This window comes from Triturus cristatus, chromosome 10 (assembly GCF_964204655.1).
Source record: "Triturus cristatus chromosome 10, aTriCri1.1, whole genome shotgun sequence".
In the NCBI taxonomy this organism is placed as follows: Eukaryota; Metazoa; Chordata; class Amphibia; order Caudata; family Salamandridae; genus Triturus; species Triturus cristatus.
In genome coordinates, this window is record NC_140593.1 from 919844275 (window position 1) to 919863017 (window position 18743).

General features: G+C 49.5%; 1 pseudogene; it reads left to right on the top strand.

Annotated features, from left to right (window-relative positions):
- The first annotated feature begins 11029 nt into the window (after positions 1 to 11029).
- On the top strand, positions 11030 to 11147 carry LOC146796259 (5S ribosomal RNA; annotated as a pseudogene).
- The last annotated feature ends 7596 nt before the right edge of the window (positions 11148 to 18743 follow it).

The following is an 18743-nucleotide window of genomic DNA, read 5'->3' on the forward strand; positions in this document are numbered from 1 at the left end:
TTTTAGGAGAGGGGGACCTAGAAGCTCGATCCTCCGATGCACCTCCAGGATAGCGACGTTGGATTGATTTGAGGAATTCTTCCACCTGTTGCGGATTTGTGAAGATGCTGCTTTTCCCCCGATGAGAAACCCGTAGGCGCCCTGGGTACAGAAGGGCGTATTCAATCTGAGCTTTCCGGAGCTTTTGTTTAACTCCCATGAACTTGCGTCACGCCTCCTGCACTGCCACAGTGAAGTCGGGAAAGATGGTAAATTCCACTCCGTCATCTTGCAAGTTTTTGTGCTCCCTAGCCATTTTCAGAGCGGCGTCTCGATCGCGATAATTGAGGAGACGTGCCACGATTGGTCTGGGGGGCCTACCAGGAGGTTGCCTGGGCCCCAAGGAGCGGTGCGCCCGTTCCACTATGAACTGGGAGGAAGAGGGGTCGCCTTCACTGGTGCCACGTAGTAATCTCTCCACGTACTGCTCCACACAGCCCGTGTTTGTGCTTTCGGGAATACCCATGATTCTGATGTTATTACGGCGACTGCGGGCCTCCAGGTCTTCGTTCTTCACTGCGATAACCTTAAGCAGCTTGTCCATGCTGTTGCTGCAGTTTCAAGGTGGACTCTTCAGTATCGGATATACGGCGTTCCGCTTCTTTCAGCTGCCCGTCGTGCTTGTCATCCTTCTGGACCAGGAAATCCAGGCGCGTGTTCATGGTGTTCATTTTCCCGGACAGATCGGTCATGCTGTGTTGCAGGGCTAGAAGCAACAACTTGACTTCATCTCCCTGCACTGGAGGTTCTGTCTGCGCCATTTCTCCTGTTGCTGGATTTGAGTCTTCTGAGTTTGAACGTGTGGCTGCTCACTTTGCGTCAAATACCAGCCGCGTCTGCTGACCAGCTGGTTTGCCCATGATGGATACCGGAGCCGTATGATCTGTCCCCGGCGGGTATCAAGAGGGCTACACACTGCCGGGCCAAGGGATAGGGGAAGGGGAGCAGGGTGCAGCACAGTGCAAATAGCCGCAGACTTCTTTCACTGACCGTAGCCATGGATCTCACAGTCCAACAGGGTCTCCCACCTTTCCCCTGGTAACCAACGCTGGAGAAGGGTGCAGAGGGATGCGCAGCCATCCACTAATCAGCTCCGATGTGGGGGGAGGTATCCATGGCCTCTATATGGGGGGTAATACCATCCAGTGTCCAGCCACTCCCTGCACAAGGGCCGTCTGCATAGTATTTAGTAATGTCCTCAATTGTGCCACCACTGGGGAGGTCAGCGAAAAATGGCCATTCAAGCAGCCGGTCTCCACGCGCTTCCAGGACTCAGTAGGGGCCGGTTCGCCAGGCGAGGTTAATCAAGTACGCAGGTGATGATGCCGGCAATCTAAGGAGGCATGCAGTGAGCCCCAGTACGTCCCCTCCACACCTCATTGCATATATACACTCAGCCTGTGGAAGTTGAAGGGTTGCAGCTTGCAATTCCTACTGCCCGCTCCTCTCCTGAGATCCAGTCACCAAGCAGCGCCCGCCAGGCCTGGAGGCCTATCCGTCTGATGTCGCACTGCCAATAAGGGCCGCAAAGGTCTTAAAAAGTGGGCCTCACCAGGGCCAACGACATGTACCTCCAACACTCACTGCCTTCCGCAGTCAACGGTGTTCTTAATGGCGGGTGCAATGTTCGTCGCGGCCAAGCTTTCAGTCAGTCCGCGATCGGGTGCAGTGCGGCCTTCCGCCCACGTGGGGAGGCGCGGCACTCGAGTTGGCAGCTTTGCCGAGAAGGGCTCGGAGCAGGACACAGAGGCACTTCGCAGTCCATCCCTCATGGCTCCGACCACCACACGGAGTGGAGGCTTTCAGCTAATAACGGCACCGGTGCTTACTGATGTTGTAAGTTGCCAGTTCCCTGTGAACACCCGCGAATGTCACAGCAGAGGTAGCGGATAAATTAAAAATGTAAGCACCATGCAGCCAGAGCCTCACAGGCGTGCAGCCATCTTGGACATGCACCACCTAGCGCCCCTCCGTATTGAAGGTTCTTTTACAATTATGCAGCAAGCACATTTTTCTATGTGTCATTATCTATGTGAAAACATTTCTGCAGCAGTTTAACTTCATTTTAAAGTGAAATATTAATATGGCTTGTAAAACAAATTTTCATTTTAGGATTAATTTCCCCTAATCCCCTCTCCTTTGATGGTTTTAATCATCACATACATTTGGTTTCACATTCAAATTCAGATCTAAAAAGCACTTTCATCTTCAGATGGGTCTCCTCTTTTTCTTTTAATTCCCCTATTGTGTTTAAGTGATTTCATGTAGTCATCATTCATTATCCCATGTAGCCCCATATCCCTCTTGAATATTTTCTTTTGAAAGTTTTAATGTCTTTTGCGCACAGTATTTACAGCTCAGAAATAGGATATTAAGAAGTAGTAATCAAAGTTTTATTATCAGTATTGGCATTAGTGTTGCTTTTAAAAAACTCTTCCCAGCTGTCGAACATCAGTTTCCAATTGTGCTTAGTCCTTTCCTAAAATGTTCATACAAACCTGGTGTTTCTAATTCGTTTAATTCGGCTTCTAGATCTGATATGATTTGCGCAAAGCTTTCTATCTGCTTGCTCCCATCAGGTATGAATGCACAACAGTGGGTTAATTTTAGCATTTGACAGACTCCTCCCTTTACAGAAAAAAATATGCCTAACGCAATGCAGTCTGGCAAAACCACAGATCCTTATATAAAACTCCGTAAAATAAACAAAAATATAACAATTAATTCAGTTTTAACTAGGAGTAAAGCTCCAGAAGAGCTTGTCATCATTTTATCTACTACAATAGCTAGCATTCTGATCTAATCATCATTTAATATGAACCCTACGGGTGATATCACTGCTCCAAATATGTCTCCTACTAAAGCTGCACTTCTATCTGTATCAGTTTCAGTCTATAGTGCTAGGATTTATGCTTCTATTCTTGTAACATGGTATATCTTCTGTATTAGTATGCCTAAATAACAGTGTCCTTCCCAATCAGCAGGTAATAAGAAGTAAGCATTCTGTCTGCAAACGTATTAACCCCCTCAATTAAATTTCATCTCCCTCTAAAATTTGACATGATCCTCCCATTACTTCAAATGTGTGTTCACAACTATTCATTCCTACTTGTCTAGTCCTTTTTAGTGTTCCCTTTTTACAAAAGCTAATTTTTCCTTTGTGTCAGCTATCTAGTCTGAGTTTTGGGTAAACCATTTTCTTTCTACGTTAATTTTCATCCTTTTTTATGCATTCTCTAAAACATCTCACTTTCTGTCTGTTGCTTTTAGCATGTTCATGTATCTTTCTTCTAAAGCCATGATGTAAGCTTTCTCTGTGGGTTGCAATAACAAGCATGTCAAATTGTTTTTATAAACCTTTACACTATATACAGGTAAGAGTAGGAAGAAGTAATACCAAGCGGGTGCAGAGACAGAAGATCGACGTGGCAAAATCGAATTGCATTAATATCGACTAAAGAATATCGATGGTGGAAAATATCGAGGTAAGTTTATTCGTCATAAAAATATCGCATTTTATGTAATGAAAAAAAATTGATTTTGCAAATGTTGACGTCAAAAATATTGTTGTATATTATATCGTTTTTTTAATTAGTATTTTATTATTAATTTGGTATTAGTTATTATATGTTTTATAGATTTTAATCATGTTTTAGGAGCTGGGTTTATGGGGATAAGGATTGGGAGTGATTTAAAAGTTTAGGATTAAAATTAGAGTATTTAAAAAAAATGTTTTAGGGGCGGGATTTTAGGTTTATAGGGCATAAGGGTGGGGAGTAAGTTAAAATTAGAATTTAAATATTTTTCAAATTTGTGATACATTTTAGTGGGAGTGGGTTTGTGTTGGCAGCCATCTTGTGACTTGGTAGAACCGAGTCACAAGAAAACAGTACATATTAAAAGATAAAAAACAAGCAAAGGGGTCAGGGTAGAAAGACCCTGACCCCCTAGGCCTGTTCAGAGTGTTCCCCCAGGGCCCAAAAAAAATATTATTTTTTTATATTTCCAGCTGAATTTGCCCTGGGTGCGCAAATCCTGCCAAACTTTTTTTACAAAAAATGAAGTGCAGGCTCCCGCGCTTCATTTCTTTGAGCCCCCAGGTGGGCCAGGTCCCATGTGCAGTGAGGAAATTATATGCAGGGGGCCTGCGGGGGCCACCACAGCCCCAGGAACAGCCAACTCCCCAGGGCATAGTTTATCATATGTGGGGGGACGTGTCCCCCTGCAGCCGCGGGAACCGCCAACCCCTGGGGCTATTAAAAACAAATTGTGGGGGGGGCTCCTGCCCCCCTTGCTGCCCCAGAGACTGTCACCTCCCCAGGGCATTTAAATATTTTAGGGCAGGGGAGCCTTGTGGGACCGTCCAAGCCCCGGGGACTGCCACTTCTCCGGGGCTTAAAATTATTTAGGGGGTCGCAGGCCACCTGAAAACCCGAGAACCACCGCCTCCCCAGGGCTACATGATTTAAATGAGGGGGGCCACGCCCCCCCGCAGCCCCGGAGACAGCCAACTCCCGGGGCATTGTTGATTAAAATGCAGGGGTCTATTGTGGAGCCCCAGCCCCGGGGACCACCACCTCCTTTAATCAGTTGGGAGGGGGGCCGCCAGGGGAGGGGAACCCACAGGGGTAAAAAAGCATTCTTTTTTTATATTGCCAGCCTAATATGCGCTGGGAGAGCAAATTCGGGCAACATTTTTTTTTAAATGAAGTGCCGGCTCCAGTGCTTGATTTCTTTGAGCTCCTGGGTGGACAGGTCCGGGAGCAATGAGGAAATTATATGCAGGGGCCTGCGGGGGTGACCGCAGCCCCAGGGACCGCCACCTCCCAGGGACTTTGTTTATCACATGCGGGGGGCTCCTGCCCTCCATGCTACCCCCGGGACTGCCACTTCCCCGGGTCATTTAATCATTTTAGGGTGGGGGCCTCATGGCCCCACCCCAAGCCCCGGGGACCACCACCTCCCCGGGCACTGTAGATTAAAATGCAGGGGTCCATTGCAGACCCCCGGCACTGGGACCACCACCTCCCCGGGGCTTTAATCAGTTGGGAGGGGGCTACGCTGCCCCCCTACTGGAGCTCTAGATGGCCCTGGGGACTGCCACCCCCAGAGATGGCTCCTGCAATGTCCTGGGGTGCCCTCCCCTGGGACATTGCCATTTGCTATGGCAGGGGAGGGAGCATGGCGCCTGCCCTGCCATAGCAAACACTGCTTTGCTTTTTGGAAGTGAGAGCAGGAAACCTGATCTTGCTTCCAAGAAGTAATGCAGAATTGCTTTTGGGCAAAGGGAGCTGCATGTCAGCAGCTCCCCTTGCCCAAAAGCAATGCCAGATCCCGCAGGAGGCAGGGAGCTGGCTGGGAAGGCAGGGGCATTGGGGCTCCCCCTGCAGTACCCAACATGAGGGCCAGCCCCAGGAGATGGGGTCCCGAGGTCAATATTGGCCTCAGGAGGGGGGCCGCACAGCCCCCGTCCTTAAGAATAATTTTAAAAAAAGTATGTGGCCATACCCCAGTGATGGGGTCCCCGGAGCCAAAATCAGCCATGGGAGGGGGGTCGCGCATACCCCTTCCCGCTTAAAAAAAAATGTTCAGGCCCTGGGGATAGGGTCCCCAGGGCCCAAATATAATAAAGGGAATGGGGGCCACACAGCCTCTACTCCAAATTGAACATTTCAAAACTGCCAGCATCTCGCCAGAGGCCCCATCCCCTCCCTGCACCACTGAGCAAACACTCCTTCTGGCACGTTCTGGATTGGGGGATTAAGTCCCCTTGAATACTAAGGGTCCTTTGGGGCCAACTAGACCACCAGGTACCTCCAGTAGTCCCCACACAGTGGGACAGCTGAGAGGTGGCCTGAAGCCACACCCCTTTTTACACCACTCTGCAAATGCCCCTCTTGGCGTACTGCTGGTATGGCGATGAGGTCCTCTTGTGTCCTGAGGACTTCAGGACTGAAGTGGACTTCATCCTCTAAGCAGCAGTGCACCAGGAGGCCCGTTTGTAGAGTAGTGTAAAAAGGGGGTGTGGCCTCGGACAGCTCTCAGCAATCCAGCTGTGTGGGCTTACTAGAGATAACAGAAGGGCTAGTTGGTCCCCAGGGACCCTCAGGAGGCAAGCGGACTTCATCTCCCAACAAGAGCGGGCCAGGAGGTGCGTTTGCAGAGTGGTGGAGAAAGGGGGTGTGGCCTGTATCCACCTCTCAGCAAACCCACATTGTGGGGCTTACTGGAGGTAACAGGTAGGTTAGTTGGCCCCTAAGGACCCCCACAAGCGAAGGGGACTTCATACCCCAACCAGAGTGTGCCAGGAGGCACGTTTGCAGAGTGGTGGGCAAAGGGAGTGTGGATTGTTATGCAAAATTAGCAATCCTGTAGTGTGGGACTTACTGGAGATAATAACAGGGGTAGTTGGCCCCCAAAGATGTCCTTCGGAGCTGACTACCCCTCCTGTTACCTCCAGTAAGTCCCACACAGTGGGATTGCTAAGAGGTCTTTGGAGGCCATGCCCCCCTTTCTCCACCACTTTGCAAACGCACCTTCTGGCACACTACGGGTTGAGGGATGAAGTACAATTTACTCCTGATGGACATTGGGGGCCAAGAAGCCCTCCTGGTACCTCCTGTATGTCCTACGCAGTGGATTTTCTGAATGCTGGTCACCACTCTGCAAACGCATCTCCTATGTTATAGTTATAAATTAGCTTTTGAAAAACCCTAAAAATTCAATAAAAATATCATAAGTTTCAGGGACGTTATAGTTAGAAATTATCATTTAAAAAAACATAGCAATTCACTGAAAAAACATAGGTTTCAGGGATGTTATAGTTAGAAATTAGCATTTAAAAACCATAGAAATTCACAGAAAAATCCACAGGTTTAAGGGAAGTTATAGTTAGTTGGAGATTCCACTCATGCAAAACCAGAGAAAATTCACTGAAAAAAACATAGGTTTCAGGGATGTTATAGTTAGAAATTAGCATTTAAAAACCATAGAAATTCACAGAAAAACCCACAGGTTTCAGGGAAGTTATAGTTAGTTGGAGATTTCACTCCAAAACCAGAGAAATTTGTCTGTTATAGTTAGTTGAGCTAACTATAACTCGCGCTCCCGCAATGCAGTGCTGATGATATCACATATTACATCACTCATGACATGGTCAGTGACATCACTGATGACATCACTGATGACATCACTGATGACATCACTGATGACATCATCCACGTGGTAATCTGATGCACCTCCTCACAGCCTCATATAACTTTCGATGCACACACTCTAAAATACAGACGGCCATTCTCAAAACCATAGATACACTAATACCAGTTATTACATACCCACTCACTGATTCCTAGGTCTACACACACAGCCACTCTCTCATCCATACAGTCACTCATACATGCAGTCACTCATCAATACAGCCCCTATCATATGTACTCATACACCCATACAGACACTCACACACTGCCACTCACCCATAGAGTTACTCACATCACTAGTCAGTCATGCAAAGATTCACTCTTAAACCGATACACCCAGTGAATCACCCACTCACACATCCATGCAGGATGTCACACACACCCCACATACCCACACAGACACTCAGGCACCCATTCAGATACTCAGACAACCAATCAAAAACCCATATAGACACTCATGTAGCTTCTCACCAACCCAAGCAGCTACTTACACACCAACTTACAGACTGATACAGACATTCAAACAGATTAGTCAGTCACCCATGTATTAGTAAGACATGTTTAATCACTCACTTATAAAGTCAGTCATGCACCTATTAAACAATCCATTCAGAAACTCGTTTTTTGTTTTCCCAATAACTTTGGTGTCGGTTGACGAATCTTCGTGAAATTTTTAAAACTTATGGCCGGCTCCGGTCAGCTCCTGTCTTGAAGGTGATTTGGCAAACGGGGGCCGAGAAAAAAGGGGGTGCTAAAACATGTTTTCTCCATGTTATTTCCCATAGGAAACTTTAGACAGGACTACAGACCGAACTGCTGAACGAAATTACACCAAATTTGGCAAAAAGGTAGCCCTTGGTTCAGAAAGACACCTTTTTTTTTAAATGGCGTAAATCCGTTCAGTAGTTGCTGAGAAAATCAAAAAATAAGAGTCAAAAAATCAATTTCCCAAAGGAAACTTTATGCAAGGCTAGAGCCGGAACTATTGAACGGATTTACCCCAAATTTGGCAAAAAGGTACTGCTTGGCTCATAAAGCTACCTTTTTAAAAATGGTGTAAATCCGTTCAGTAGTTGCTGAGAAAATCAAAATTAAAAGTTTAAAGATTTAGAGGCACGGAGGATCCGCAGACCCTCCCGACCATGAGCTTCATTCTAATTGGCTGTCAACACTCTAAACCAGGAAGTGTTGGCAGACATCTTGTGACTCGGTAGAACCCAGTCACAAGAAAACAGAAAAACGAACGCGCAAAACAAGAAAAGGGGGCAGGGCAATAACACCCTGACCCCCGGGCCCAAAAAAGCATTTTTTTTTTTATTTCAGCGAAATTCGCGCTGGGTCCGCGAATCCCACCAAAATTGTAAAATATAATATATCGATATCGCCACAAATATTACAAAACCCAAGTAGCTGCTCGGTTACCGTAAGAACAGTATGCATGCTAAAAAGTGTGAGCTTGCATGTGATCGGAATCTGCCCATTTACAACCATGGGACAGCGGATTCTTATAGCAACGCGGAAGCATTCGCTTGAAAAATGCGTGAAGTCTTTGGAAATGGAAAGAAATAGCATGTGCATGAGTGTGAGAATGGTGAAGTGCGCATCGAAAAACAAGGGGCATAAAAACTGCACTTTGCTCATTAGAATGCTGACAGGTGTATCAGATGTCCTTTAAACTGGACGGGCGCATGTGGACTCCAACAAATAGGTGGCGCCCGAACATTGCTCCAAGGTGTATTTCTGCTAAAACTAAGAACGTAAATGGCTGCATGGTGGGGTCTGTAGTTCTCTTTTCAGCTGCGGGCTCTGTTATGTGTAATTAGGGGCTCCCAAGGACGCATGTAAAACGTGGGTTCCAAAGACTAACGCATGGAGAAACTCTGCATTACACGCCGGGATGCCAGACGAGGCTTGCAGTCTCCATTGCAGCAGCGCATGACTTTCGCAAGACTTCATTTCCCCCAAGGCTGCTCCGTGAAAAGGCAGCAGGTTCCCTGGTTACTGTATGTCTGCAAGCACGAGTTGAGAGAATGGCTATGGAAGGTAAGGCGTGCTGACCATTCTGTGCCATGGCGTTTTTCACTGCCTTTTGTTCATAGGGAGGAATAACTGGGCCCTGCCCACCTGGGCTGTGAGGAGCAGGTGGGGAGAGGGAGCGCACGCACTGGTGCTGCTGAAGCTTTCAAAGGGAGAATAGAGCATATGAAGTGAGATTGAAAGGTGAACAGAGCTGCACTGGCTGTTGTCAGTAGATGAGATGCCCAGATAAGATGCAAGCTAACAGCAAGCAAGCACCCTGTTCTCTGCAGATGCAATCATAACACAGCAACGACCCCTCAGAATATCTGGCCCGCAGGTTTCTTTCATGGGATGTGCGTGACAGCCGGAAGACAACTTGTTCGGAAATTTGGGGATTTTTAACCGTTGTTATTTTTGTTACCACAATGCACCGAGGATTTAGGGAGGTTTGTTTTAAATAATCAGCCCTGGCTAGGCCATAATCTTTTAGTCATGCATCGCACTGGAAACAGTGTTTGAAGTTGATAAAATGCCATGGGTGGCGACATCACTTGAACAATGCCAAGGCTGCCCGGGGGGCCACGTAGGGGACCCTCAACAGGGCGATCGCCTTAGTGCCACAGGAAGGCACTGGAGTCTGCAGACTAGGCTCCCTGGGCGTGGGACCAGGGGGACTTCTGGCCGGCCACTTCCGGTAGTGGGAGGGGGACAGGGGTACATATACTTTCCCCCGCCCACTGGGCAGTCTCTTGACCGCTGCCTGTCTCGCCTTTCGGTCATGCGACTCCTGCCGTACATCGACTTTTAGGACCACGAGGTTAGTTGGCCCGCCCCGCCCCTGATGACAATTGAATTGCGGTGGTGACTCGCTCCCACCATGTTGGCATATTTCGCTTCTGTGCCCCTGGTCTCCGTGGGGTTAGCGGGTTTGACTCCGGGGGACTGGGGGCCAGAAAAGGGGTTCGGGGGCTGGGAGTGTTTCCGAAAGCGGCAGTCGTGCTGGCCTCACCGCAGTGGGCGTGCATGCCCTCGGGTAGAGGGAGGGCGGGGGGGTTCTCCAGGAGCTTGACGGCCTCACTTGCGGGTCATTGTAATCGGAGGCATTGTCGGTGCTCTAGTCGGAGGGGCCAGTCCTACATGTATAAGCGGGCGCGGGCGGGCCTTATTTACAAGGAGGCGAGCCTTGGGCCAGAGCTGGTGGTGACCCACCCCGTCGCCTCTCCCCCCCTTCTTTTCTGCCGGGGCAGGGAATTTAGCGGGGCCATGAGTTGAAGGCGGACCGACTGATTGATTGGGACACACTGAATGTGAATGTAAATACGGTGCTAACGCAAGCGCTCCATTACCTCCGGGTAGAGTCCGCGCTATATAAATATGCATTTCAACCGTCCCGTGGGAGTGCAGGGCTCGGTCCAGGTCTAGAGGGGGGACCGGCAACGTCACCTGCACGTTTGCGCCCCCCCCTCCTTGTACAGGCATCCCGGCGAGGCCATCCGGCTGATCCAGGCCGTCTCCATGCGTCTCTGGGTTTAAATGGGTGTCTCCTATGTGTCTCTATGTCTCCGCCTAACGGGCAGGACAGCTCCTCCCCCTCTATCTCCTTTCGTGGCCAGGGTGATGGTTTCAGACACACGGGGCTCACGGTTAGAGTCCCGGTGTCGGCCAGGCCTCGGAGTGCGGGGGGGCTCCCGCGACACAGCTCTGGGCAGTTACAGGGCTCCTAAGGACTTTTTTGGGCCACGTGAGCACTTGAGGCCTGACAGGCCCGCTCTGATGCCTACGGCCATACCACCGGAATGCGCCCGATCTTGTCCGACCTTGGAAGCTAAGCAGGGTCGGGCCTGGTCAGCATCTGGATGGGAGACCGCCGGGGAATATCAGGTGCTGCAGGCATTTGCCATCAGGGTATCCCGAATGCTTAGGCTCGATCGTGCACCCACTAAGACTGCGCGTCAAGATACATACCACAGGTATTCCTGAAAGCCACATGTTTGGGGGATGGTTGCTCGAGGGGGGGCCTGAGTTAGGTGCGCCGGCTGTCTGGGGGGCGCAAGGGGACTGCTGCGCGGCTGGTTCAACGACAGGGTTTGGGCACCACCCTTGCCGCGATGTTAGTCCTTCATTGCGCTCTTTACCCCAGACATTGGACATGTCGCAGCTATACGCTGAACTGGGATAGGGCACAGTCGGGGGTAGCTTGGTGTGTTTTGCGTGTTGTCATTAGCGTGTTTTGCTGTTGTACCAGGGGCAGATACTTTACACCGGGCCTAGTGGGCTGCAATGTCCAGCGACCTTGCATGGTGTGGGCTGGGCAGCACTTATCTCTTGTGCCAGGTACAAGGGAGGCGGGGCACAGGTCAGTGCAGTGCTAAGGACCTTGGGGGAAGCACCCCAAAAAAAAAAGAAATGTATGCACGTCTTTATTCAGCTGCCGCATGCAGGGGCTAGTAGCAAGGAGACTACGTGATCTGAGGCTGCTTAACCTATGATTTGTCTTACAGGATCGCGAGGAATTACAACACGACAACCGGTATACAGGGCCCGCTTTCTCAGGTGGGGGTTGCGTGGTAAGCAAGGGCACGATGGTGGATTGGGGCACGGGTAACAGCAGGCCAACTAGATGGTCACAGCAGACACAGTGCGGGGGGAAGAGTTTCAAACGCACGCCGCTGTACCGGGCTGAGGCTGCCGGGGGTTTACACACACAGGGTTCCGTTCTTAACTAATTTTGTCTCCCTAGCAGGTCAAGAACAGAAGGGTGACTTGGACCTATGTTTGATCAACCTCGCCCCCTTAACCCCTCCTCCCTCGACAGGGAACAAGCATCAGGACATATGTATGGATATCCTGGCGACATAAGCTGCTCCTTACTCAGGGCCTGACGGCTTGGGGGAGAGAGGAGTTCTCTCGCACAGGCCATGTGAAAGGAGGTGACAGGGGGCAGCCCTCCCTCCACGCCTTCCGTGATGGGAGGCAGATGTGCAGGGGCCACCCAGAGTGTGGGGGAGAGAATTAATTTAATTTTACTTCTGTTCCACCACAGATCTCACCAAGGATCCAGTGAGGTGCTGCATTTAAACTCGCTTGCGACATTAAGGAGAGTAAGTACGAACTCGGGTCTCAAGAGCATAAGGGACAACAGAAGTAATTGTGCGTGGCGAATGGCAGGGTCCAAGAACACGGTGTGGTGGGCAAGCTAACCTAAATTCTGCTTCATCTTAACTACAGAATTAATTGAAGTACCCTGCGAACGACATCTTTCAAGCACGTTAGCTCAAATTCACGCATAGTAAGTACAGGCGCAGGTCAGAGCGTCGCAGAAGGGACAACTGGAGGATATAAGGAGTGTCTGTTCTCGATGGTATAGGTTGTAGCTCACAGTTGTTTTTCTTCCAGATTGAGTCGGCCAGATCAGGAGTGATGGATAGCCAGGGATCCCCTTCGCTTTTCACGCTGACATCCCAAGTAGAGGAAACACAGCAAGGCACTCCCCAAGACGCACAGCTAGCAGCCATCATCGAACTCGCCAAGACCAAGAGATTGGCTTGGGCTGCTGACCTATTGAAGCTGAGCAACCCGGAAGACTCTGGGGTCATCTGTGGGGGGTCTAACACAGAGCAGGAGTCTAGCGAAGAAGCAGGCCCTTCCGGGTCCAAGCGGATTCGCAGGGCAACAGTTAAAGATTTCCCGGCAGACATGCCGCCACCGAAGAGCCGAGCAGTGGCCACTCCCCGAAGTTCCCAGCTGCCTGTTCCCCCGCCCGTGACTCACGGACTAGTCCCACCCCCCGGCCTGCGGCATGCCTCAAGTGAATTTCGCAACCACTGAGGATTTGGGTAAGCTCACTGACACTTTAAGGAGCTTCATGGAAGAGGTCAGATCTGGTCTCGCTAGGGTGGGCACAACTGCTGGAGCCGCCACTGCAAACAATCTGGGGGAGGGTTAGCAGTGGCAGTGAATGTGTGGGCTCTCCAAGGGAAAACCACTCATGTGCAAGAGTTGTCCCCCCCGGGGGGGCACCCGTGTTAGGAATTCAGACAGGGGCTGGTTTACCAGGTACTAGTAAAGAGGCGGTAGCTGCTGGGTCAGTTGGTGTCCTTGGGCTAGTTAACCAGACTCTGACTGCCCCAAATGTAGGATCGGCAGTGGGGATTAGTGGGAGGCAACATGTTGAGGTGGGAGGGTCGCCGGCAGCGGGGCCAGCGACCACTAACACCCAGGCTGGACTCAGCATCCCCCCAGTCGATCCTTCCACAGCATCCGAGCCGAGTGCAACAGCTAATGCACTGGCAGTACAGTCTCTGCCGTCGCTAACAGGGCACAAGCCGGTCTCTCACGCGCCACTCTTGTCATGCCACAGCTCCTTGTCTTGGGAGGTGCCACTTGCTGTTAAAGAATTCATATGGAGGCGTGAATTAGTAGACATCTTTTCCCTACTCCTGCTTGGCCAACATGGCCAAGACGCCCGGAGGGTTGGGGGGAAAGATGAGGACAAGAAAATCAGGTTCCAGGCGTGGCCGGAGAAGTCTATTGACAGCTGGCTATCTGCCTTCTCCATTTTCCAGTCAGTGATCCTGGAAAAATTCCCAGAGCAAGGGCAGGCGCTTGTGCTTTACCAAAGACTGATACATACAGAAGCACAGAAGTTGGGGTGGTTAGGGTGGCTGAATTACGACCCCGAATTTAGGAAGAAGATGGCAGTATGCCCGGAGATGGAGTGGGACCAAAAAGAGGTTCAGTTGTGGATGGACCATATGGGATCCCGCGGGGCGCAGAACACAGTTATACAGCCTAAGGCGCAAAGGGGGGCACATACAGGTCAAGGGTACTCACAGACAAGCACAAGACCTTTCAAGCAGCCCTTTCGAGGGGCGTGTAGGGGGGGGGCACAGAGGAGGGTTTAAGAGGGTGTCTCCGGAGACTTGCTATCTCTTTAACTATGGGGCATGCTCTTGGGGGATCAAGTGTAAGTTCCAGCATGTGTGTAGTAAATGCGGTGGCCGACACCCCTCAACTTCATGTCTGTCCAAACAGGATAAGAAACCCTCAGACATTGGTAAACAGGACAGTTGAGGTAGTACTGACTGAAGCAGAAACACCTACCCTTCCAACACATGACCCGCCGCGCAGCATCCCAAACGCTCTTGCCATTTCTCTTGAACGTAGTCATCCCCTGGCATTACCCAGCATGCCAGCTCCCCACACATGCAAAGGGCCGTCACCAGTGATCATGAGCAACATCCTCCCCCTTCTCAGACGGTACCCCAACAAGGTAGACGGGGCGCTATTGCTGGGTGGGTTCTCAGAAGGTTTCGTGATCCCTTATGTGGACCCCATGTCTTGCAGGGAGGCGGACAACCTCAAGCCAGCCAGGAACCTTCCGTCAGTAGTGCAGGCTAAAGTCAGGAAGGAGCTAGAACTGGGGAGGGTAGCGGGGCCATTCAGCGAGCCACCACTGGACAACTTTGTAGTTTCCCCGCTGGGGCTGGTACCTAAGAAGGAACCGGGGGCCTACAAACTTATTCATCACCTATCCTACCCGGAGGGGGACTCAGTCAACCATGGGCTCCAAGAGGGTGCTTGCTCAGTATCATACTGTACTCTGGATGTGGCTCTGGACCTAGTCAGAAGGGCGGGCAAGGGGGCCTGGTTAGCAAAGGCAGACATTGAGTCGGCGTTCCGCTTGCTACCAGTGCTCCCAAGCAGCCAACACCTGCTGGGTTTTAGGCTAGATGGCTGGTACTTTTTTGACAAATGCATGCCCATGGGGTGCGCGGTGTCCTGTGCCTTCATTGAGGCATTCAGTTCCTTCTTGCAGTGGGCGCTACAGGAAACCTTTGGGGTGGCAGGGGTTTTCCATTACTTGGATGATTTCCTTTTCATTGGGCGGGATGGCACGCAGGAATGCAAGGCGGAACTCTCTGATTTTCAGACCCTCACGAAGCATCTAGGGGTTCCCCTAGCTCCAAGGAAGACCGAGGGCCCTGCACAGGTACTTACGTTCCTAGGGATTGAACTGGACACGGTTTTAGGCGAATCCAGGCTGCCGCAAGACAAAGTTCGGGATCTAAGACAGCAGATTCGTCTGGCTATAGGGAAGGACAAGGCTCCGCTGGCTTTCATCCAGAGCCTCCTTGGGAAACTCAACTTTGCTGCCAGGGTAATTCCCGCGGGGAGGGTCTTTGCACGCAGGAAAGCCAGAGCCACGGCTTCGGTAAAAAAGAAGCACCACATGGTGAAACTGAGCAGAGGCATGAGAGAGGATCTGCTAATGTGGGTGGACTTCTTGGACAACTTTAATGGGTCTGTCATCTGGCGTGCACCCTGGGCCAACTGTGCGGAGCTGTCGTTGTTCACTGACACATCTGGAAGGGAGGGGTTTGGTGCGATCCTGGATAGGGAGTGGTGTGCTGAGAGGTGGCCGTATATGTACACCGTACAGCCGTAATAGCTGCTTATGAAACTAAAACAACATAAGGTTCAAAGCCGGAGGGTCCCAGTGAAGTTTTAAGACCACACAGGATTTAATCCCCAACAACAGAACAATAAACAGTAAGAAATCCCGAGGTCTACAAAAAATACTTCAAACAAGTGTGGAAAAACAACTACTGACCAGTTACAAAAGAATAAAGTGAAACAGAACTAGTAATTAAGCCCAACAGAGCTAGCTCTGGGCATTTCCCTTTTTAGGACGAAATCCCTCACTCACCAAAGGTGACATCTTGTTTTAGTTTCATGAGCAGCTATTACGGCTGCGGGTCCTGTGTTCTTCTTTTTCTTAAAGGAGTATCTTAATTTGATACTTTCTTTTTCTCTACTATAGCTATCTTTTTAGGTTGAGACTTTTTCAATTTTTTTTGTAGTGCAGACATTTCTTTCTGTTCTTACATCATAATGGCTGAAGGTTTGGGTTTGGCCTTTGACGAGACTATGGCTCAGTCTCTTTTGAATACACCTAGTATTATTGACACCTTTCAAGGGGTTGCTTGAGGTCAAGGAGATGATTGGACAAAACTGTTGGTACTTAAGAAGTCACATTCACAAGTGTACATACACGGCGCCATAATGACAGAGTATCTTAGAGGCAACTGTCCACCAACAGGATTAATTGTTACCATTGCCCCTAGGCTATTTTTGGATGACAAAATATTCCTTAATGACTGGTCTTTGATAGCCTGGAGGTGTACTCGCGATTGGCTGATTCTTATTATCAATACTGCCAAGTGAGTCGCCGATACCATATTAGTAGAGATACAGGAGTTAGAATCCCAAATTAAGGTTACACTAACAGGCGCCTTGTTTAAGAAACAGAACGAGGAAACTAACAAGCATAATAAGGAGTTTAAAGACTCGGTATTAACAACAAAGATCAATACATTTTAAAAAGATCTTGCACGCTTTTCTATGGAAAAGGTTTATCCCTACACTAGTGCTGATTATGTGCCCCCCCCAATACAACAGACAAGGTTGCAGATATGGATCGAACTATTCTACTTCAGGGAGTGAAGGTTGGTCCAGTGATTCGGAGAATTCCAATCTGAGAGATACGGCTACTAAAGGCAATATCAGAAGAGGTAGAGGTAATTGGAGAGGACAGCGTGGTGGTGTTCAGCCCCCCTTACCATGGTGGCCGCCTGGTCCCTTCAACTATCCTCCCTTTCCATAATTTGGCCCACCTTTTCCTTACCAGCCACAGCCTCAAATGTACCCGAATCTGCCTTTTTTAGGGTTTGGCCGTGGCCGGTCCAGAGGCAAGAGGCGACAACAACTAACACAGGTCCATTGGACAGACAATCCATCAACTCGTCCGACTCGGAACCTGACAGAGGGCTCAGTAGGACAAAGCACAACACGATCTTGTCATAAATCTGAGTAATAAGATCTTGAATCCAGATGAATTGTCTTTCCTTACTAAAGGCTTAGATTTTGTACCTTCTTACCGGGTTGATATTTTTTAAATCAAACAGGAGTTAGCCCATTTTTTTCCGCAAGATTCGTTTGAGGATTTTCTTTCGTAAAGACTCAATCGACTTGAATTAAGACTTTGAAAGGAATACTGGCTTGAGAAACAAATCTACATTCAATCCTCTTGCTAGTCAGGTTCCTCCCCAGGTTCTTACTTTTGAGAAAGCAGTTACCTCTCAGGTTACTAACATTTGTTCCAATGAGAGCAGACAATACCAGAACCTCAATAAAAGAGAACGACAAGCATTGATATCTCTCACTAAGGATGATACTATAACGATCAAACCCACTGACAAAGGGGGAGCAATTGTGGTAATGGATACCTCCGCTTATCGAACGGAATGTTTAAGACAACTACAAGACGTTCGATTCTACAGATTGTTGAAAGAGGATCCAACTAAGAGGTTACAACAGGAGATAATAAAGGGACTACGAGTCCCAGAAGTCTGAGGATGACGTCAGCCGATTGGAATAGACAATTTGACAAATCGGGACTCTTTCCCTCTACGTCTGCATGCTGTAAGCCGCCCCGTGAGCAAGGAGCAGAAGGAGCTTCGAAACGCATTGGGGCTCAATTGAAATATTCAGCGCTGTTGCCAGTTTGATGCCGAATAAAGGACTCTACCGATAAGGCTGGGTTCGCCTGTTACTGTGTGCACCTTCAACTGTGGCTTCGTATGGGAACATATCACCGGCCGAGCCAGGTCGGGAAGGTAGCACCGGCACTTGGATGAATTGTGGACTGCAGGCTTCACGATTCACGGAAACCAGATTGCAGAGTGACAGGTTTTGTGCATATATTTAACTGGCTCTGAACTGAAGGCCCTATTCAAGGGCATGATATGATTTTACAGAAGGCAGAACCCAATATGGGTCTTATGGTGGTAGGGGGACTACGAGTCCCAGAAGTCTGAGGATGACGTCAGCCGATTGGAATAGACAATTTGACAAATCGGGACTCTTTCCCTCTACGTCTGCATGCTGTAAGCCGCCCCGTGAGCAAGGAGCAGAAGGAGCTTCGAAACGCGTTGGGGCTCAATTGAAATATTCAGCGCTGTTGCCAGTTTGATGCCGAATAAAGGACTCTACCAATAAGGCTGGGTTCGCCTGTTACTGTGTGCACCTTCAACTGTGGCAGCGTATGGGAATATATATATATATATATATATATATATATATATATATTATCTACTGGCGGTCGCCAGTAGATAGTTATAGTTAGGACCCTGTTTCCATAGGAAATCCGCAACATTCTATTTGGAATAACTTTGGCGCCGGTCGATGAATCCTCGCGAAATTTTCAAAATAGGTGGGGCGCTACGCTCCGCTCCTACCCTGAAAGTCTCGGGGGGATTCGTCAAGCGGGGGCTGAGAAAAAAGGGGGGTCCCAAAACGCGTTTTTCCCATGCATTTTTCCATATGACCTTTAGACACAGCTACAGCCCGAACGGCTGAACAGAGTTACTTGAAATTTGGCAGAGAGGTAGTCCTCAGGTCAAGGAAGTGCCTTTTGTAGGTCTGGTG